This window comes from Bufo bufo, chromosome 6, assembly GCF_905171765.1.
Source record: "Bufo bufo chromosome 6, aBufBuf1.1, whole genome shotgun sequence".
In the NCBI taxonomy this organism is placed as follows: domain Eukaryota; kingdom Metazoa; phylum Chordata; class Amphibia; order Anura; family Bufonidae; genus Bufo; species Bufo bufo.
The window spans coordinates 13,773,004-13,791,846 of NC_053394.1; the positions used below are offsets into that span (position 1 = coordinate 13,773,004).

Here is an 18,843-nt window from a genome sequence, read left to right on the forward strand (position 1 = left end):
GTTACAGGGATATAGCAGAGCTGTGCTAGTCCATTGGTTACAGGGATATAGCAGAGCTGTGCTAGTCCATTGTTTACAGAGGTATAGCAGAGCTGTGCTAGTCCATTGGTTACAGGGATATAGCAGAGCTGTGCTAGTCCATTGGTTACAGGGATATAGCAGAGCTGTGCTAGTCCATTGTTTACAGGGATATAGCAGAGCTGTGTTAGTCTATTGGTTACAGGGATATAGCAGAGCTGTGTTAGTCTATTGGTTACAGGGATATAGCAGAGCTGTGCTAGTCCATTGTTTACAGAGGTATAGCAGAGCTGTGCTAGTCCATTGGTTACAGGGATATAGCAGAGCTGTGCTAGTCCATTGTTTACAGGGATATAGCAGAGCTGTGTTAGTCTATTGGTTACAGGGATATAGCAGAGCTGTACTAGACCATTGGTTACAGGGATATAGCAGAGCTGTGCTAGTCCATTGGTTACAGGGATATAGCAGAGCTGTGCTAGTCCATTGGTTACAGGGATATAGCAGAGCTGTGCTAGTCCATTGGTTACAGGGATATAGCAGAGCTGTACTAGTCCATTGTTTACAGAGGTATAGCAGAGCTGTGCTAGTCCATTGTTTACAGAGGTATAGCAGAGCTGTGCTAGTCCATTGGTTACAGGGATATAGCAGAGCTGTGCTAGTCCATTGTTTACAGAGGTATAGCAGAGCTGTACTAGTCCATGTTACTTACTAAGTAACTGATTGCCACCCAGCTTTCCTCGGAGCAGATGCAGCTGCTGGTTTCTTGATGTCGGGGGGTTGTTTGCAGCAGATCGGATGAAATCTCCAGAATGACATCACAACGGTCTGCGGAGCAATCACCGAGGTCAGCGCGCCGAGGAACGGCATGTTCTGCGCCCCGGCAGCCTCACAGGGGCTTTATTATTGGGGAGGGGGGGGGGGGGGGTCTGTGCCTGTATTTAGGGCCTGACATTTAGCGTCCTGCATACAAGGGACGGATTCACTGCGGAGAGAGCGAGGAGCGGCCAACGGAAAAAGACTAGGATGATAAAACCGCCAATAATGATTTATTCAAGCGGCTGCTTCGTCCACTTCAGTTGCACTGTGCTATCCCGGCGGGATATATTATAGGCTCATCCTGAGCATCCAGTTTCATGAACAGAAAGCCAGGAATGCAGTGAAGACCGACACATTACAGACAGACGATGAGGGAGTGAAACTATGCTCAATACTTAGGCCAATGACACAGATTGCTACATCTGTATCTTACAACTAAAAGGCAGCCGTTTCCAATAGGGCGGCGCCATTGGCGTATGAGGTCGGCAGCGCAGGAGATCGGCGGCCATCTTCCCCTGCCTCAAAACATAGCATGTATAGGGGGCGACACCTCCAACCCACTAAAAGTGCCAATGGCTTCCCTATAGTGAGCAAATCCTGGGAGGGGGGGTCCGAGGGAGGAGTCATACGTGGGAAAGCGTTGGGGGGGTTAATCCATTGTGGCCGCACCCCGTCCTCGGCTCTACGCCCTCCGCGGCTGGCTGGGTGCCAGGGGGGCCTCCCTTTACAGTTTCGGGGTGCCAGATGTTTCTAGTTAATACGATAGATGGAGAAATGATAACAGCCGGAGTTAATTAACCATTTTCCTGCCGCCCCAGGCTTCCCCTCCAGCCAAGGAAGGAGTTAAATGTGCTAATTACTGGCTAATTAGTAGCTGGGGGTGTAGAAAAGGGAGGGGGGGGGGGCCCTGCTTTACTATCTCCCCCCCCCCCCTCTGAGGATATCAGGGGGATGGGTCCACAAGATCTCTGCTTGCTGTTTGTGAACGAAACATGGGCTTGTTACAGTGTGTCAGCAGAGGAGGGATTTGAGCTGCTGCAGCTTCTACATTGTAACAATCCCTTTAAGCTTACTGACTGGGTCCATTCACTGACAGCAAGCATGCAACTTAAAAATCGTGAGAAACTGAAACAAAGTATATGATAACGGGATGATAGGGGCTCCTGCGTATCAGCACTGGCCTGAGGGCCCCAAGCGTCATCCTGAAGGAGCCTCCTCCGGCGGGACCTCACCCCCGGGAATCTGCTGAGAACAGGATATGGAAGCTTATCTGGAGCAGGACTAGGGACAGCGAGGATGATGGGAGCGGGGGGTGGACATCCTGGAATATCACAGGCTTATCAGTCAGGAAGGCCGCACTCATCACAATCCCCCCACCAGATACCAGCTTTCAGAAGGTGCCAACCGAAATACGGCAGCCACCCGGCTCTCTGCAGATTCTGACTGGCATATACATCGGCTTACTTTCTCTCCTCTACAGCCATACCGTGGACGTGTCAGTCTTCACTGCCGTCTTGGCATTGTATACATGAGCCAGGTTATAGGTCCCCAGCGCTGCAGGGCTGAAAGTGGTGGGCTCGAAAGACGGGGCCAATCTACAGTAAAGTCCTCTCACACACGGCACCGGAGCCACTGGGCCCCCAGGGTCCAAGTACGATCTGTGCGCCCAATACTGTGACCCCTTTGGCGTTTTCCGACACGTGTTACATTGCGTTATATTTGACACGTGTCTCCGAGGGTATCTATATTCAGACACGGATGACGACCCACCGCCCTCCAGCCCACCTCGAAATGCTTCTGACAGACTGATCTGGCGGGAATATTTTATTACCAGTTATATACGGTCGGCTTTACTGTACGTGACGGAGGTCTATAGTGAACGAGCGCGAACACAAGGGGTTAATCCCACCTCCCCCACCCAGAGCAGGAATGCTGAACTTTCCTATTCAGGCAGGAAACAATAGCTGTGATAATGTATAGAGCAGATCCTCCAGCCCCTCCAGATAACAGGCAGGATGGCGGGTGCCGGTGATGGAGAACGCCGCTGATCTCCACCCCCCCCCCCAATTCACAGACCCGGGTGCAGAGAGTTTCTGCCATTACTGTGTTCTGCATACTGTGAGTTCTATAAGTATTCACACCCAGGAGAGCATCAAAGTCCTGTACTTTCTGACAATGATAAAGTCCCTATCGATCCCTCCAACCCCTAAGAGAACCCAGCGCCATTGTCGCTCCGTCCACGCCGCGGTCCGTGCCATAGGTTGTTTATAACCTCAGAGCAAACTCTTCTGACCTGTTACAATGTATCAGTGCAGGGAAACATATCAAATGTATCAAAATGCAACATCCGGGCTGAGCATTGTCTAGAGTGGATGCAACTGTATCAAACCCCCAGCTGTGAAAAGTATCAGGCCAGCGCAGGTGTGCAGCCTCCGGATAGAAACAAGAATGCTTGCAATTCACTGTCAAGCAAGCAGAGATCTTGAAATGGGGAAGAACTGGAATGCAAAAGTTTGCGCAAAACTTCAAAGAGCGGTTTCCCTTTAACTGGACTGTAAGCTCTCCCGCTCTGTTTCATGGACCAGAAGGCTCAGGATGAGCCCCAGTGCAAGGATTTGTGGGAGCATATAGAGAATGCTATCATCTGGCGAGATCCCGGGGGCCACAGTGAACCCGTCGCAAACAGTCTTCACCCCAGAAAACTCCTCAATTATTTCAGAACCACCTCAAATGCCAATGAACCAAGTTCAGATGCAGAGCCCTGTAATTAACCCCGTCTTGAGGGGGTGAACTCTACAGAGCCGAGGCAAAGAGGAAGCTCGACGTGAGGTTTAAAAACACTACGCCGCACCCAGAAACCACAAGCCGAGCAAACGACCTTCCAGGGAAGTCAAAGAGGTGCCCCCAGGGAGGCGACATTTAAAGGGGCACTCAACACTATCACAACGGAGAGGTGGATTTTGCATGACATAAATGGATTTTTTATTTTTTTTCTATAAAACTCACCCAGCGCATCTTCCAGTCCAAAAGGTAGCATGAATGTTATTGGAAACAGTCAGCAAGCTTTAACCACCTCCCTAATGGCATAGCGGAGGTCGTATAATGGAGCGAGGGGGGGGGGGGGGGGGGGGGGGGGGGGGGGGGGGGGGGGGGGGGAATTAGTGTTTCCCACATGAGATGACTGGACAAAGCCTGGATAAAAAAAAATTACACTTCCCAGAATGCTAATCACCAGAGCAATGAACAAGCAGGGGGCAGAAAACAGAATTCTTTGCTTTGGATGTGACTGGAGTACAAGGCAATAAGTCGCGCGACATATAGGCTACAATTACACTGCAACATGTGCTGCGCGACATATTTGTAATGATAGTCAATGGAGTCGCGCCGCGACATGCGGCGACTGCATGGATATTTTGTGACTGTCGTGTCGCAGTGCCACACCATTGACTACCATGATGAAAATTGTGGTGCGACAACTGTCTCCGTGCAGCCCTAGCCCAAGACTGGAGACGACTGAAGATCAGCGGTCCCCTGAAGACTAGATCTGGAGAAGATGCAGCTCAACCGGATCTCAGCAAATATAAAAATCTGATTCATAAAAAAAAAAAAAAAATTCTGTAAACTTTTCATAGTATTCAAGATCTCTGCTTGCTGTCATTCATGTGATTGTCACAGAGGTGCATGGCTCGTTATTAGACACAGCTCTCACAACTGGATTGTAACAAACCGGGCCCCTCTGTGATCAAGACATATTTGAATCCACTGGAAGTAAGCAGTGAGGGTTTCCACTGAATGACAGCAAGCTGAGATCTTGAAAACCAGAAATAATTGTTACAGAAAGTAAATTGGACAAAAAACAAAAACACAGACGTCCTATCAGCTCACAAAGAAGAAACCATAACCAGGAGCCGGGACATGAAAGTACCCCGTACATGTGGAAGACATTACACCGAGCCGTCACTGCGCAGCGTTATCATCCATCATCCAGTGCGACCCTCTCCGCGCACCCCATAGATATAATATCCGGCCACGTACCCAAATACGTTCCCAGGAGGAAGAAAATTCAGCTCTTCTTCACCTACAAGAGAAAAAATATTTTAATGTTTTTATTCTTTGTGATTATGTCCGTATAACCTGAAAATGACACACAATATATTATCAGGTTACTGTATCTTTAAGGGATTGTCTACATAAAGATTCTGAGTTTTCACAAAGGAGCAAAGAATAGAGGACATTTCCTAAAAATTACTTTTCAGCTTTGCTGTGTAGATTGGGATAAAGTCAGCTCATTATCTCTAGAGGGAGGGGGAGTCAGCAGAGTCGTCTCCATCAGAGGGAGGAGGAGTCAGCAGAGTCGTCTCCAGAGGGAGGAGGAGTCAGCAGAGTCGTCTCCATCAGAGGGAGGAGGAGTCAGCAGAGTCATTTTATTATTAGAAGGCGGGGTTAGCAGAGTCATCTCATAATCATGAAAGGGAGGGGTCATCAGTCATCTCATCATTAGAAGGCAGGGTCTGCAGTCATTGCATTATCATTTGAGGGAGGAGCCAGCCATCTCATGGTGATTAGAAGGCTGGGTCAGCAGAGTCATCTCATTAACTATATAGCGAAGGGTCAGTGTAGTGATCTCATAGAATCCTCTCAGCAGACGTGGTCAGTAGAGTCATCCTATCAGTAGAGGGAGGGGTCAGTCATCTAATTATCATTTGAGGGAGGAGTCAGTCTTCTCATGGTGATTAGAAGGCAGGGTCAGCAGTCATCTCATTATCAATAGAGGGCAGGGTGAGTATAGTGATCTCTTTTTTTTGGGGGGGGGGGAGGGGTAGAATCCTCTTCAGGGTACACAGATACATTGTATCGCTGTCCCATTTACACCTCCAATTTTATTTTTATGTTTTTCAATATTTACATCATTTTCCACATTCCATCATTTTCCATCTGTAAAGTAGATGTCCACCATCGCGCCGGAAATTAGCACATCATCGCTGAACAAGTTTTGACAAATTTATTACCGGATTACTAAACATTAATCTTAAAATCTCAGCGTGGGCAGATCTGGTGTAATTTCTCCACCTCATTAAGGACTTACACGAGGCTTTACAGATTAGCTGAGATCACTGCTGCAGCCATGGCCGCTAGTGGGGGAGATTAACCGCAGACGAGGGGGAGCCAGGGAACCCGGACAGAAAAAGAGGGCGACCCCAGGGCTCCCCCGACCACCACTATAAAAGTACAACTCCAACTTTACCAACAGGGTTAAATCACCAGATGCATCTTAACGTCACAAATATACATAAAGATTACTTCTACTGTACAGTAAACTACTCTTATACTCTAGTCACAGACAGAGCTGCATTTACAACTCTGATAGCTGCCCTTGCAAACACACTGCACCCGCGGCCAGTTATGTGGCCATATAGCTTAGCTGATTAACTATCATTTCAATGCTACAGAACTGAATACAGCTCTGGTAGTAACTGGAGTACACCTGCACAAGGTAAAATGTGCATTTTTTCTGCTTATCTACCTGCATTTCAAAAGTACAGAAAACACATAAAAATGCAGAAAAACCTCCCCACAACTTGTAAAGAGAGCCTTAATGTACACAAAAAGCAATGCTGGGGTTTGTAGTCCTCACAGTAATGTCAGGAATCCTGCAGCGCCAATGCACAAGGTTCCCATAGACTGATGAAAACCGCCTCTTTTTCCAGTGTTCATCCTCAGCCTCCTGATTCATAAATAGAATACCACAAGTACAGTAAAGACTGACACAAAAGTAAAGCTGTAAGAGAACGGGAGGGTACTGGAGGAGAAAAGCTCAGTGACCACCTCTACGCCAACTGCAAAGAACGCCATTAGCGTCGTCACCCAGTGTACCTGGCGCAGAATCACTTTCAGACTTTAAAGCCCTCTTCACGGCCATCATTGTGCAAAACGGAAAAACAATAAAATCAGAAAAATCCAGCAAGATAAAAAAAAAATATCTGTGGACGAGGCTGTGAAATCGATCCCGACTCCGGGAAAGCTGGAAAATGGAAAGATTTTCCTTTAAATGGAGTTTCCTCTTCCTAAAAGCCGGTCCCGGAGGAACCGCACAAGTGTTATTATTACACAGGTATGAAGTGCTGAGTACTGGATACGGGGGCCCCCGGGACAATAAAAACTCACTGGCAGAAGATGATCGATTTCCAGAAGGAGAGATGGAGAAACCATTAGATCCCAGTAAGATACTGACCAGCACTGGCCTTCAACGTCAGCAAGTGGAGAGAATCCAACAGAGCGAGGAGCAAAATGTTACAAGATGCGAGGAGACACGTTGTGCAATTGTTACTCTTTTCCAAATATATTTCCTGCATCAATTCCTGGTGATTTTTAAGATCTCTGCTTGCTGTAATTAAGTAGGAAACATCACTTTTTGCATGGAAACAGATAAAAAAACATTGCGGCCAAAAACAGTATTGCAAAATGGTAGTGAAATATGTGCACAGTACTGCCAGATGTGATTCCAGCTTCAGAGCTGTGTCTTTTAAGGTGCCTATTGAATGACAGCAAGCAGAGATCTTAAAGTATGAGCGGCGCCTTATATGGCTTTAGGATATGAAATTATGGTGGTTTGATGGCTGGGACCACCAGTTTCTCCAAATGCATGCCCACGGTCCAGGGCGGCGGTATCTTCTCTGCACAGGGTTGCTTCAGGGCCTCCCGCGGTACAGGGTGCGACCAGCCCACAACCCAGGACCACCGAGCCAATGATTGTAGAAAAGCTCCAGGTTTATCAGCGCGTCCACCGCAGACCACAAGCGGGGGGGTTGTAGAGGCAATAAAGAGGGTCTGGGGCCATTAAATATAGAGCACAGGATTCCCGAGAGGAATGTTACATTACACTACTTATCTCTGAGCAAGACCACAAGAATTCACACCCTATTTATGCCAGGTCTAAATGGGCAACCTATGCCAGGAATTCGGCCTGGGATTTAATCCTGGAATGTGTTACGAGGGATTCTGGGATGGTCACTGGACCATAATAAAAATTATTACTACAGTGCCCATGGTACAGGACTTGTAATTCCCAGATACTAAATGGATGCTTTATGGGGGTTCCCTCTTTGTAGACCATAGATGACCTAATACAAAGGATGGGCCACAGACCGCCACCCCAGCTCAGGACAGTCCATTAACTCTGGACCCATATAAACCCAAGGACTCCATCCAATGTTATAGGGGCTCAATGGTATCAATGGTTGCTCAGAACCCAGTAAATCCAAGAGTTCCATCCAATCGTCCAACGTTACAGGGGCTCAAGACCCTCAACACCATGGACACCACTCATGTTTCAGTATAAATGGTGGTTCAGAACCCACTAAATCAAAGAGGCCCATCAAATGCTGCAACACAGGATCTCAAGACCCTGAACGAAAACCATGGACACCATCCATTCATTAGTATCAATGGTTGCTCAACATACCACTAAATCAAAGAGACCCATCCAATCCTGCAACGCTCATGTTCCTCAGTGAAAACCAAGGACACCATACATTCATTAGTAGCAATGGTTGCTCAGGACTCCACTCAATCCAAGAGTCCCATACAATCGTATAAAAGAGGAAGAAATCAGGACCCTCAATGAACTGGTGGTGCCCAAAGTGTCCATGGCCGTCTATGAATGTCCTGCAGGACTGGATGGGACGTTTCTTAGTGGGGTCCTAAGTGACCACTGAAACTAGCAAATGGGTAGTACCCATGATGTGCTTTTCCTAATTTCAACCCAAAAGTCAGATGCAAGCTATGGACATCTAATAAAAAGGGCACCATGGATGGCACTCATTAACTCAGGTCTTCCATTCCATAGGTCCTGAACCAGTGAAGGAACTCCAGATACTCAAAGAAATAAAAGAGCACGATGGGCACCACTCATGGCTGCTTGGAACCCCATCCAACTGACAGTGCGCCAGTCATGGAGCCTCTGTAGAGACCCTGATCACCAGCAGTGCCCCATCATCAGCTGATGGAAGGAGGAGGCAGAAGCCAAGCGGATGGCCAGTAATGGGTCATTTGGACGCTGAGGAGATTTCCATTGTTTGTATCCTGAAAGATTAAAAATCGGAGTTTCCGGCACATCCAACCATAAGAGCCATGAAAGACAGAAATGTAACCTGCTGAGCGATGCAACAATGAGCGGAGGACCGCTTCCATCATCCTCCACAATCTAACAGTTCAGGGGATGGAAGGAGTTATAGTTTCCTGTCCTCTCTCTGCGCGGTCTGGGGCCGGATACTAGAGAAGGTCCAACTGGGAGCTCGTCTGGAGCCTCATGTGAAGTAAATGAGGCGTGTTCTCCCAGCGAGGATGAAAGTCGACGGAAGCAAAACCTGACGAGGGTCAACGCCCTTCACCCATCGTCTCGTTAGTGAAGTCAAGGAGAACAAGACCTAAGTCTCCCTCACTGAACTCAAGGACCTCAAGTCTCTGCTCGGTCTCCTCCACATCATAAGTAAGAAAGACCTACAACAAGTCTGTGCGGCTTGGAGGGACAGTCTCTTCTACAGCAGATAGAACTTCTATAAAAAACTGTGGTCAACCAGACAGAAAGCAGAGCCTAAAGAGAATCCTGCAAAAATATTTCTGTAACTTTTTACAGAGAGCAATAATTATAAATATAAACTACAAATTGGGGTGGTAATGAAGTGCAGGAAGTGCTCAACCCCATATGCAGTGGTGCATCTATACCGGGGGGCAGATCCTGCACTTGTGGTCCGCTGCTAATGGCAATCCCCAGCAAAAATGCATACAATGGAGGATGTCCGCAGCGGACCACAATTACCACAATAGACATCCTACACAGGATAGCAAACGTGTGGATGTGAAAGAAAACAAAATATCAATAACTTTTACAAAGACAGGTGCACTCTGCGGTCTTACTGATGTAAAATTCTGAGTCACTGGAGAAACCTTGGCGCGGTGCACGGGCTCAGACATGTCCTCCACAGTAGGAGATGTGGCTAATCTGGCTTAGTAAAACCCTAGAGTGCAACTGTCTTTGTAAAAGTTATTGTTAATTTGTAGCAATAATTATAACAAATGTCCTATGGTGAGGGGAGGTGTCCTTCACGTGGCATCATTGCTGTAATCAGCAGGTTGACCCCAGCACTCTATAGACACGGAGTTAAAAGGATTATACAGAATTACAAAAACATGGCTGCATTCTGCTAAAAACAGCTCCCCACCTGCCCGCAGGTTGTGTGTGGTACTGCAGCGCAGACCCGTCTCTTCAATGACGCTGAGCTCCAATATTTCTGGAACAACCCATGGACCAATGTGGCGCGTTTTTTTTTTTTTTTTAAGGAGGACAGCAGCTATGTTTTTCTGATCCTGGAAGTCCTCTTTAGGTGCCCATGACCTTTCAAAAGATGTCGGTCCGACAGGAGCTATGCCTCCCTTACCTCCCCTCCTGCACACATGGCATAGAATCCATGTGCTTACAATGGGAAATGGCGGCGAGACCGCTCCGTGCCTCCGCCAGACTCCTCTGTGGTTGATCTCCCACAGGTAAAAAGATAGGGCATATTAACACCCAACATGCCTGATCCTGCAGAAACAGCCTCATACTCAGTCAATCTCTCAGTGTAATAAAGTAGTTTAGTTTCAGTCCAGGTGACCAGTTTTTGGGTGTGTCCTCCTTTTACCCATCGGTCGCCTCTCTTTTTGCATTATCTGCTTGGGACATGGGTGGCATGAATATTGGGATCAGCCGTCTTTTAGCCCCAGTGCATCATGTACAGAGGAGTGCGGTGTTACTGGGTCCCCAGCATCAGGCCATAGAGGAAACGTTGTGTTTTTCACAAAGTCTCCGCGTGAGAAGCTCCGACCTTTGACACCAATGTTTCCGAGTGCCGGTTTGGTTAGAAGGAGACAGATGATAGAGAGCAGGCCGCTATGAGAGCCAGCTGGCACGGGCAGAATGGGCATTTTGTTGGGGAGGCCAGATCCGCTCCTCTGGACACCTGGTTTCCTTTCCTCCACTCTTCCTGATTTGCTTCCTGCAGGCGGCTTTCTGCGAAGACGAATTACAGACTAATGACGGCTGAGGAGTGTGCGAGGAAAAAGCGGGATTCGGCAGAGCCGACACGTTCAGATTTGTTGGGTGCACGTGGTAGACATTAATATCATACCCTGAGAACTGGTATATATAAGGACGAGGGACTCATACTGTGCCCCGAGGACTGGCTTATACAAGGATGAGGGACTCATACTGTGCCCCGAGGACTGGTGTATTCAAGGACGAGGGACTCATACTGTGCCCCGAGGACTGGTGTATTCAAGGACGAGGGACTCATACTGTGCCCCGAGGACTGGTGTATACAAGGACGAGGGACTCACACTGTGCCCCGAGGACTGGTGTATACAAGGACGAGGGACTCACACTGTGCCCCGAGGACTGGTGTATACAAGGACGAGGGACTCATACCGCGCACCGAGGACTGGTGTATACAAGGACGAGGGACTCATACCGTGCACCAAGGATCAGGGACTCACACTGTGCCCCGAGGACTGGTGTATACAAGGATCAGGGACTCATACTGTGCCCCGAGGACTGGTGTATTCAAGGACGAGGGACTCATACTGTGCCCCGAGGACTGGTGTATACAAGGATGAGGGACTCACACTGTGCCCCGAGGACTGGTGTATACAAGGACGAGGGACTCGCACCGTGCCCCGAGGACTGGTGTATACAAGGACAAGAGACTCATACTGTGCCCCGAGGACTGGTGTATACAAGGATGAGGGACTCATACCGTGCCCCGAGGACTGGTGTATACAAGGATGAGGGACTCATACCGTGCCCCGAGGACTGGTGTATACAAGGATGAGGGACTCATACCGTGCCCCGAGGACTGGTGTATACAAGGATGAGGGACTCATACCGTGCCCCGAGGACTGGTGTATACAAGGATGAGGGACTCATACCGTGCCCCGAGGACTGGTGTATACAAGGACGAGGGACTCATACTGTGCCCCGAGGACTGGTGTATACAAGGACGAGGGACTCATACTGTGCCCCGAGGACTGGTGTATACAAGGACGAGGGACTCATACTGTGCCCCGAGGACTGGTGTATACAAGGACGAGGGACTCACACTGTGCCCCGAGGACTGGTGTATACAAGGACGAGGGACTCACACTGTGCCCCGAGGACTGGTGTATACAAGGACGAGGGACTCAAACCGCGCACCGAGGACTGGTGTATACAAGGACGAGGGACTCATACCGTGCACCAAGGATCAGGGACTCACACTGTGCCCCGAGGACTGGTGTATACAAGGACGAGGGACTCATACTGTGCCCCGAGGACTGGTGTATACAAGGACGAGGGACTCACACTGTGCCCCGAGGACTGGTGTATACAAGGACGAGGGACTCATACCGTGCACCAAGGATCAGGGACTCACACTGTGCCCCGAGGACTGGTGTATACAAGGACGAGGGACTCATACTGTGCCCCGAGGACTGGTGTATACAAGGACGAGGGACTCACACTGTGCCCCGAGGACTGGTGTATACAAGGACGAGGGACTCATACCGTGCCCCAAGGACTGGTGTATACAAGGACGAGGGACTCATACCGTGCACCAAGGACTGGTGTATACAAGGATCAGGGACTCACACTGTGCCCCGAGGACTGGTGTATACAAGGATGAGGGACTCACACCGTGCCCTGAGGACTGGTGTATACAAGGATGAGGGACTCATACCGTGCCCTGAGGACTGGTGTATACAAGGATCAGGGACTCACACTGTGCCCTGAGGACTGGTGTATACAAGGATGAGGGACTCATACCGTGCCCTGAGGACTGGTGTATACAAGGATCAGGGACTCACACTGTGCCCCGAGGACTGGTGTATACAAGGATGAGGGACTCATACCGTGCCCTGAGGACTGGTGTATACAAGGATCAGGGACTCACACTGTGCCCTGAGGACTGGAGCTGTAAACTAATCTCACTAACGCTGTGTAATGTACCGCAACGTTTTCTCCCCCCCCCCCCCAGATCCTTGTATGCTCGTCCCATTTCACACATAATAAATCGCCACATAGAACAAAACCAAACTATTTTTGATTGATAAAACTGCTTAAAAAAACCTCCAAAAGGTTTTTTCTAAAACAAACAAATTAAGTAAAAACCCTACATTTACCACAAAAATCTCCACATCATAAAAACCAAAAACCAAAGCTAAACGACCAAATAATCCTACATGACCACCAGAAGGGTGCGGCTTGCGGATGGAAATTACGGAAAGAATCCATGACCGGTGACCTTCGTTTTACACGTGACCTTCAGCGAGCACGTCCCATGAAAGCTCCGAGGGGTCACGAACTCCGTGCGCAGAATGTGAAGTGGGAAACATTGAAAACAGCGGAACGTTCCAGTAAGGGAGAGGCCGCACCCGGGATCAGCTGAGATGTGGATTACGTCCCTCCATGAGCATGAAGCTTCCTCCATTGCCTTCAGGGCTTGTTTGGACGCTTGTAAGTTTTTAGTTTTTTTTTCCCCCTTACTGAACTTTTTGGGCAAAAACAATGGAATCCGGCAGAGGGAAGAATGGTTGTTCGAGACGTCCACTCATAGCCAACATCACGGGGGCATGGAAATCAACTCTGCAGTGCCCCCTTGTTTCCCCTCAGTGTCAGTTTTTAACTGTAGATCTAGCATTTTATTCGCAGACCAGGGGTCTCAGGATGCACAGTGCTGCAGTACATGGGATTGTGGGAGGACATGGTGCATATATGAATACAGGGAAAGAGCAAAACGCGTCAAGGGGGTTTCCCCCCCATCTCTTCAAAAACCATAGGGGAAACCTGAATGAATGCAGCAACTGGACAGGTAAAAGGGGGGGGGGGGGGGGGGGGGACAAATCACAGCTCGCACAGAAAAAATAGACGCAGGAACCAAATGGTTAAATGCAAAAACACATCAGGTGGAGAGAGCGACGTGACCTAGAATTAACCCTTAGTGGTGGTGGAGCTGAGCGTGGGGTCACAGCTGCATCTCCCCCCCCCCCATTATTTGTCCTGGCAGATTCTCAAGCTCTGGCCTTTGAAGTTGGGGAACCAGTTCTGGGCCGCAGGCAGATGTGACGTGTGACTGTCACCACTACTCCAGGAACAGGACAGACTGGTTCCAGCTTCCCTTCCTTAAATACATCATGATTGCAAGCTCTTCAGGTTACCTGGAGGATCCCCCTAAGCTGCTCTAATAAGGGAAAAGGGAGTAGTCATTAAATAACCGTCTAACGGGCCGTCCTCAGGACTTCAAAATCCTGGCCCCTCGGGGGATGTTCTGGATTTTCCAACACTGCTCACAGCTGAGGGTTTGTCACAATGTTATTCAGACTGTACAGTTGTTTGCTGTGGAAGAAGCAACATCTACTTGTGTGAAATGTCCTGCCTGCAGGTGGCGCTGCGTGAGACGTGAGAATGTGATTCAGGGGGTTAAGGGGACCCTCAACAGGGAACAGTAGGCCGAAAATCCCTGTTGGGACTGAGGAATGGAACTGTGCTACTGGGAGGAATTATGATGTGATTACTGGGGGAACCTTCATATGATTACCAGGGGGCTATGGGTTTACTGGTACTTTTGAGGAGGGAGGAGAGAATGTGGCACCTGCTGTGATCAGGGGGTCTGTTGGCTATGTAGATAAGTGGGGGTCTGTGACCGCTGTGACTAGTAAAGGGGAGCTCTGCTCGACTACTGGGGGGAAACAAAACCCGATTTGATATTTAAGGCATTGCACCCCGGCCCAAGTTCTGGATTATTCTAATAAGACAGAATTGATCTGCCTATAAACCAAATAGGTAGAAGGTCGGCTGCTTACGGTGTACGGCATCCCGGGGCAGCGTGGTCTGGCGGTCAATTCTACAAACTGTTCAGCTTGTCAACAAAGTGATGACAGGGCAACAAAAGTAAAAAAAAACTCAAAGCGCAGAATGATTGTAAAACTGCTACCTTCCTAAAATAAACTTAAACTCCATGTAATGTCCTTATGTTTAAAAGCAGGGAGAGTGCGATCACTCAGAGCCTGTCACGTAGCTCTGTTGACTTCCACCGTGACGCCCGGCGCTCTCAATCCCAAGACAAACAAGTTGGCGCACAAAATACACAGCTGGAAATCAGATAAATATCTTCCATACACCCCACACGCTGATCACAGGGGGCCGCACCCACAACTGGAGCGTACGTACACTGCACCCGAGTGCGTGGCTCCATACACCGCGAGAAAACCGGCAAGACCGTAACGAGGATGCAAGATTTGTCAATGAGTTGTTCAAACAAACAAAAAACGTTTCGTCTCTTCTTCGCCCAACATTGTCATCTATTCTCAATATTATCACAGCAAAGACACCCCTCCCCCGCCCAGCCGCCTGGGGGCCAAGGCTCCCTCCCCCGCCCAGCCGCCTGGGGGCCAAGGCTCCCACCCCCGCCCAGCCGCCTGGGGGCCAAGGCTCCCACCCCCGCCCAGCCGCCTGTGGCCAAGGCTCCCACCCCCGCCCAGCCGCCTGGGGGCCAAGGCTCCCACCCCCCGCCCAGCCGCCTGGGGGCCAAGGCTCCCACCCCCCGCCCAGCCGCCGGGGGGCCAAGGCTCCCACCCCCGCCCAGCCGCCTGGGGGCCAAGGCTCCCACCCCCGCCCAGCCGCCTGGGGGCCAAGGCTCCCACCCCCGCCCAGCCGCCTGGGGGCCAAGGCTCCCACCCCCGCCCAGCCGCCTGGGGGCCAAGGCTCCCACCCCCGCCCAGCCGCCTGGGGGCCAAGGCTCCCACCCCCGCCCAGCCGCCTGGGGGCCAAGGCTCCCACCCCCGCCCAGCCGCCGGGGGGCCAAGGCTCCCACCCCCGCCCAGCCGTCGGGGGCCAAGGCTCCCACCCCCGCCCAGCCGTCGGGGGCCAAGGCTGTGAATTATTACACAGTTGTCTCTGAAATCAGTAAGTTATGGACATTTTGGGTTCTCCAGAGCAAGAGACACTTGCAGCTTTTACTTGCACTTAAAGTTTTTGTCATGGGCACAGCATAAACCTTCACATGGTAAAAACACAAATGTAAATATACAGAAGTAAAAAAATAAAATAAAAATGGACGCCTGAAGCGAGACAAGGTCTCATCAGGCCTCAAAGCCCACGTGCTTCAGAGCCCCCGCTTTCACACGGGGGAGGAGCGAGCGGGCCAGTGCTTGGTTTCTATTTACAAACAATGTATCTTCCCTGATGGGAAACAATCGGCCTCTGAACGCACGCACTCTGGTTACCAAGGACAAAACATAAAACAGACCCGCGGCCGACTGCGATCAAAGAAAAGGGGGGAAGACGATCAGACAACGAATCCAACTGGGTAAACATCACCAGACAGCCAAGCGGGCCACACTCCACAGGGAACCTGGGCCATAGGCAAGGTTCTGCTTCGTTTGCAGACTTACAATTCACTACGGCCACTGATATTATGGAGGCATGAGGCACCGTTCTGAAATACGTGGTAGGGGAAATAAATAAGTGAAAGACCGTCTCACCCAGAAGATGTCTGCTGAAGAGCAATATGATAAATAAGCAGCAATTAGTGATACCACTGAGGTATCCAATACCTCGTGCCTCAGCAATGACGCTAGCTCTATGGAATTTTACAACTACGGTCACATTAAATCTGCCACATAATTGAGGACTAAAAAACTACAAGTAGGAAAATGACAACCAGAATGGGGTGTCCCTGCCCACAGCTCCTTCCAGTACAGAGCTGCTGGTGTGACTGGGCTCTGGCAGGGCTTATCAGAAGGCGCACACGTGGCCTTCACAAGAGAGCGGCCACAAACAGCTCCAACCGATTCATGTTTCCATCAGATACCGCGAGAGGAAAAGCAGACACCAGTGGAAACTGTCAAAAATCGTCAACAGAGCAAAGGGGAGCCAGGGCTCAAATCATATACAGGACACCAGGGTGTAGAGAGGAGCCAGGGCTCAAATCATATACAGGACACCAGGGTGTAGAGGGGAGCCAGGGCTCAAATCATATACAGGACACCCGGGTGTAGAGAGGAGCCAGGGCTCAAATCATATACAGGACACCCGGGTGTAGAGAGGAGCCAGGGCTCAAATCATATACAGGACACCAGGGTGTAGAGGGGAATCAGGGCTCAAATCATATACAGGACACCCGGGTGTGGAGGGGAATCAGGGGGCAAATCCTATACAGGACACCCGGGTGTAGAGAGGAGCCAGGGCTCAAATCATATACAGGACACCTGGGTGTAGAGAGGAGCCAGGGCTCAAATCATATACAGGACACCCGGGTGTAGAGGGGAATCAGGGGGCAAATCATATACAGGACACCCGGGTGTAGAGAGGAGCCAGGGCTCAAATCATATACAGGACACCCGGGTGTAGAGGGGAATCAGGGGGCAAATCATATACAGGACACCCGGGTGTAGAGAGGAGCCAGGGCTCAAATCATATACAGGACACCCGGGTGTAGAGGGGAGCCAGGGCTCAAATCATATACAGGACACCCGGGTGTAGAGGGGAATCAGGGCTCAAATCATATACAGGACACCAGGGTGTAGAGAGGAGCCAGGGCTCAAATCATATACAGGACACCAGGGTGTAGAGAGGAGCCAGGGCTCAAATCATATACAGGACACCTGGGTGTAGAGGGGAATCAGGGGGCAAATCATATACAGGACACCCGGGTGTAGAGAGGAGCCAGGGCTCAAATCATATACAGGACACCAGGGTGTAGAGAGGAGCCAGGGCTCAAATCATATACAGGACACCAGGGTGTAGAGAGGAGCCAGGGCTCAAATCATATACAGGACACCTGGGTGTAGAGGGGAACCAGGGGGCAAATCCTATACAGGACACCAGGGCGTAGAGGGGAATCTGGGGGCAAATCCTATACAGGACACCTGGGCGTAGAGGGGAATCTGGGGGCAAATCCTATACAGGACACCAGGGCGTAGAGGGGAATCTGGGGGCAAATCCTATACAGGACACCTGGGCGTAGAGGGGAATCTGGGGGCAAATCCTATACAGGACACCAGGGTGTAGAGGGGAATCAGGGGGCAAATCATATACAAGACACCCGGGTGGAGAGAGTAACCAGGTACAAAATCATATACAGGACACCCGGGTGTAGAGGGGAATCGGGGAGCAAATCATATACAGGACACCCGGGTGTAGAGAGGAGCCAGGGGGCAAATCCTATACAGGACACCCGGGTGTAGAGGGAAGCTAGGGGGCAAATCATATACAGGACACCCGGGTACAAAGGGGAGCCAGGGGTCAAATCATATATAGGACACCAGGGTGGAAAAGGGAACCAGGGAGCAAATCATATACAGGACAACACAGGGGAACCTGGAGACAAGATCATGATCACAGGGGAGAACCAGGATCATGTAAAGACACAAACAGAGGTGACAACTGGCACCAAGATTATCCAGGGGGCACTGGGGGAATGCAGGGAGGATCCTGGGGCACATATACCCAGGATCACAGGGCCATAAACTGGAGCAGATTACTGTAGTTTCCTTATTCCTGTGCCCCCGGCCGCATAGACACATCAGGGCGATCCGGGCGTCCATGATTACAGGGAGATGATCAAATGTGATAAGGACAGATTACTCATGTGGTGCCTTTGGCTCTGGTATATCTGATCATTCCTATGTACAAACGTCGGTGAGCGGGTGGAGACATTCGATTGCAAGCTCTTCTTGCAGCAGCCATTGACATGAAGTACAGCGCAGAACAGGAATGTGTGGAACATGAAAAATAATACAAAAAACACCAAAAATATTTACATCCAAACTCTAAGGACGAAAAACACCTAAAGCATAAAGAATGTGCACACACTGCGCCGCTCTATGGTGCCGTCAGCCGCTCCCTCACACCAGCAGATCTGGATTTTCTCACACACAAATGGTGGGATGGAGATAAGCGGCACAAGTATTCCTGATAACTTCTAACAGCTCTACTTAACC

At 50.0% G+C, this 18,843-nt stretch overlaps 1 protein-coding gene across 5 annotated transcripts in view; it reads right to left on the minus strand.

Moving 5' to 3' along the window:
- ADD3 (adducin 3) overlaps window positions 1-18,843 on the minus strand; it is a 55,555-nt gene that overhangs the window by 29,129 nt on the left and 7,583 nt on the right. For 3 of the 5 annotated variants that reach the window (XM_040435385.1, XM_040435386.1, XM_040435382.1), the window contains exon 2: window positions 4,870-4,912. The exons of 1 other annotated variant lie outside the window; for it this stretch is intronic. The gene's annotated coding sequence lies outside the window, so the exon portion shown is untranslated. Of the gene's footprint in view, window positions 1-4,766; window positions 4,913-18,843 lie in introns of those variants that run through there. One more of the 5 variants, XM_040435383.1, reaches the window with a different exon arrangement.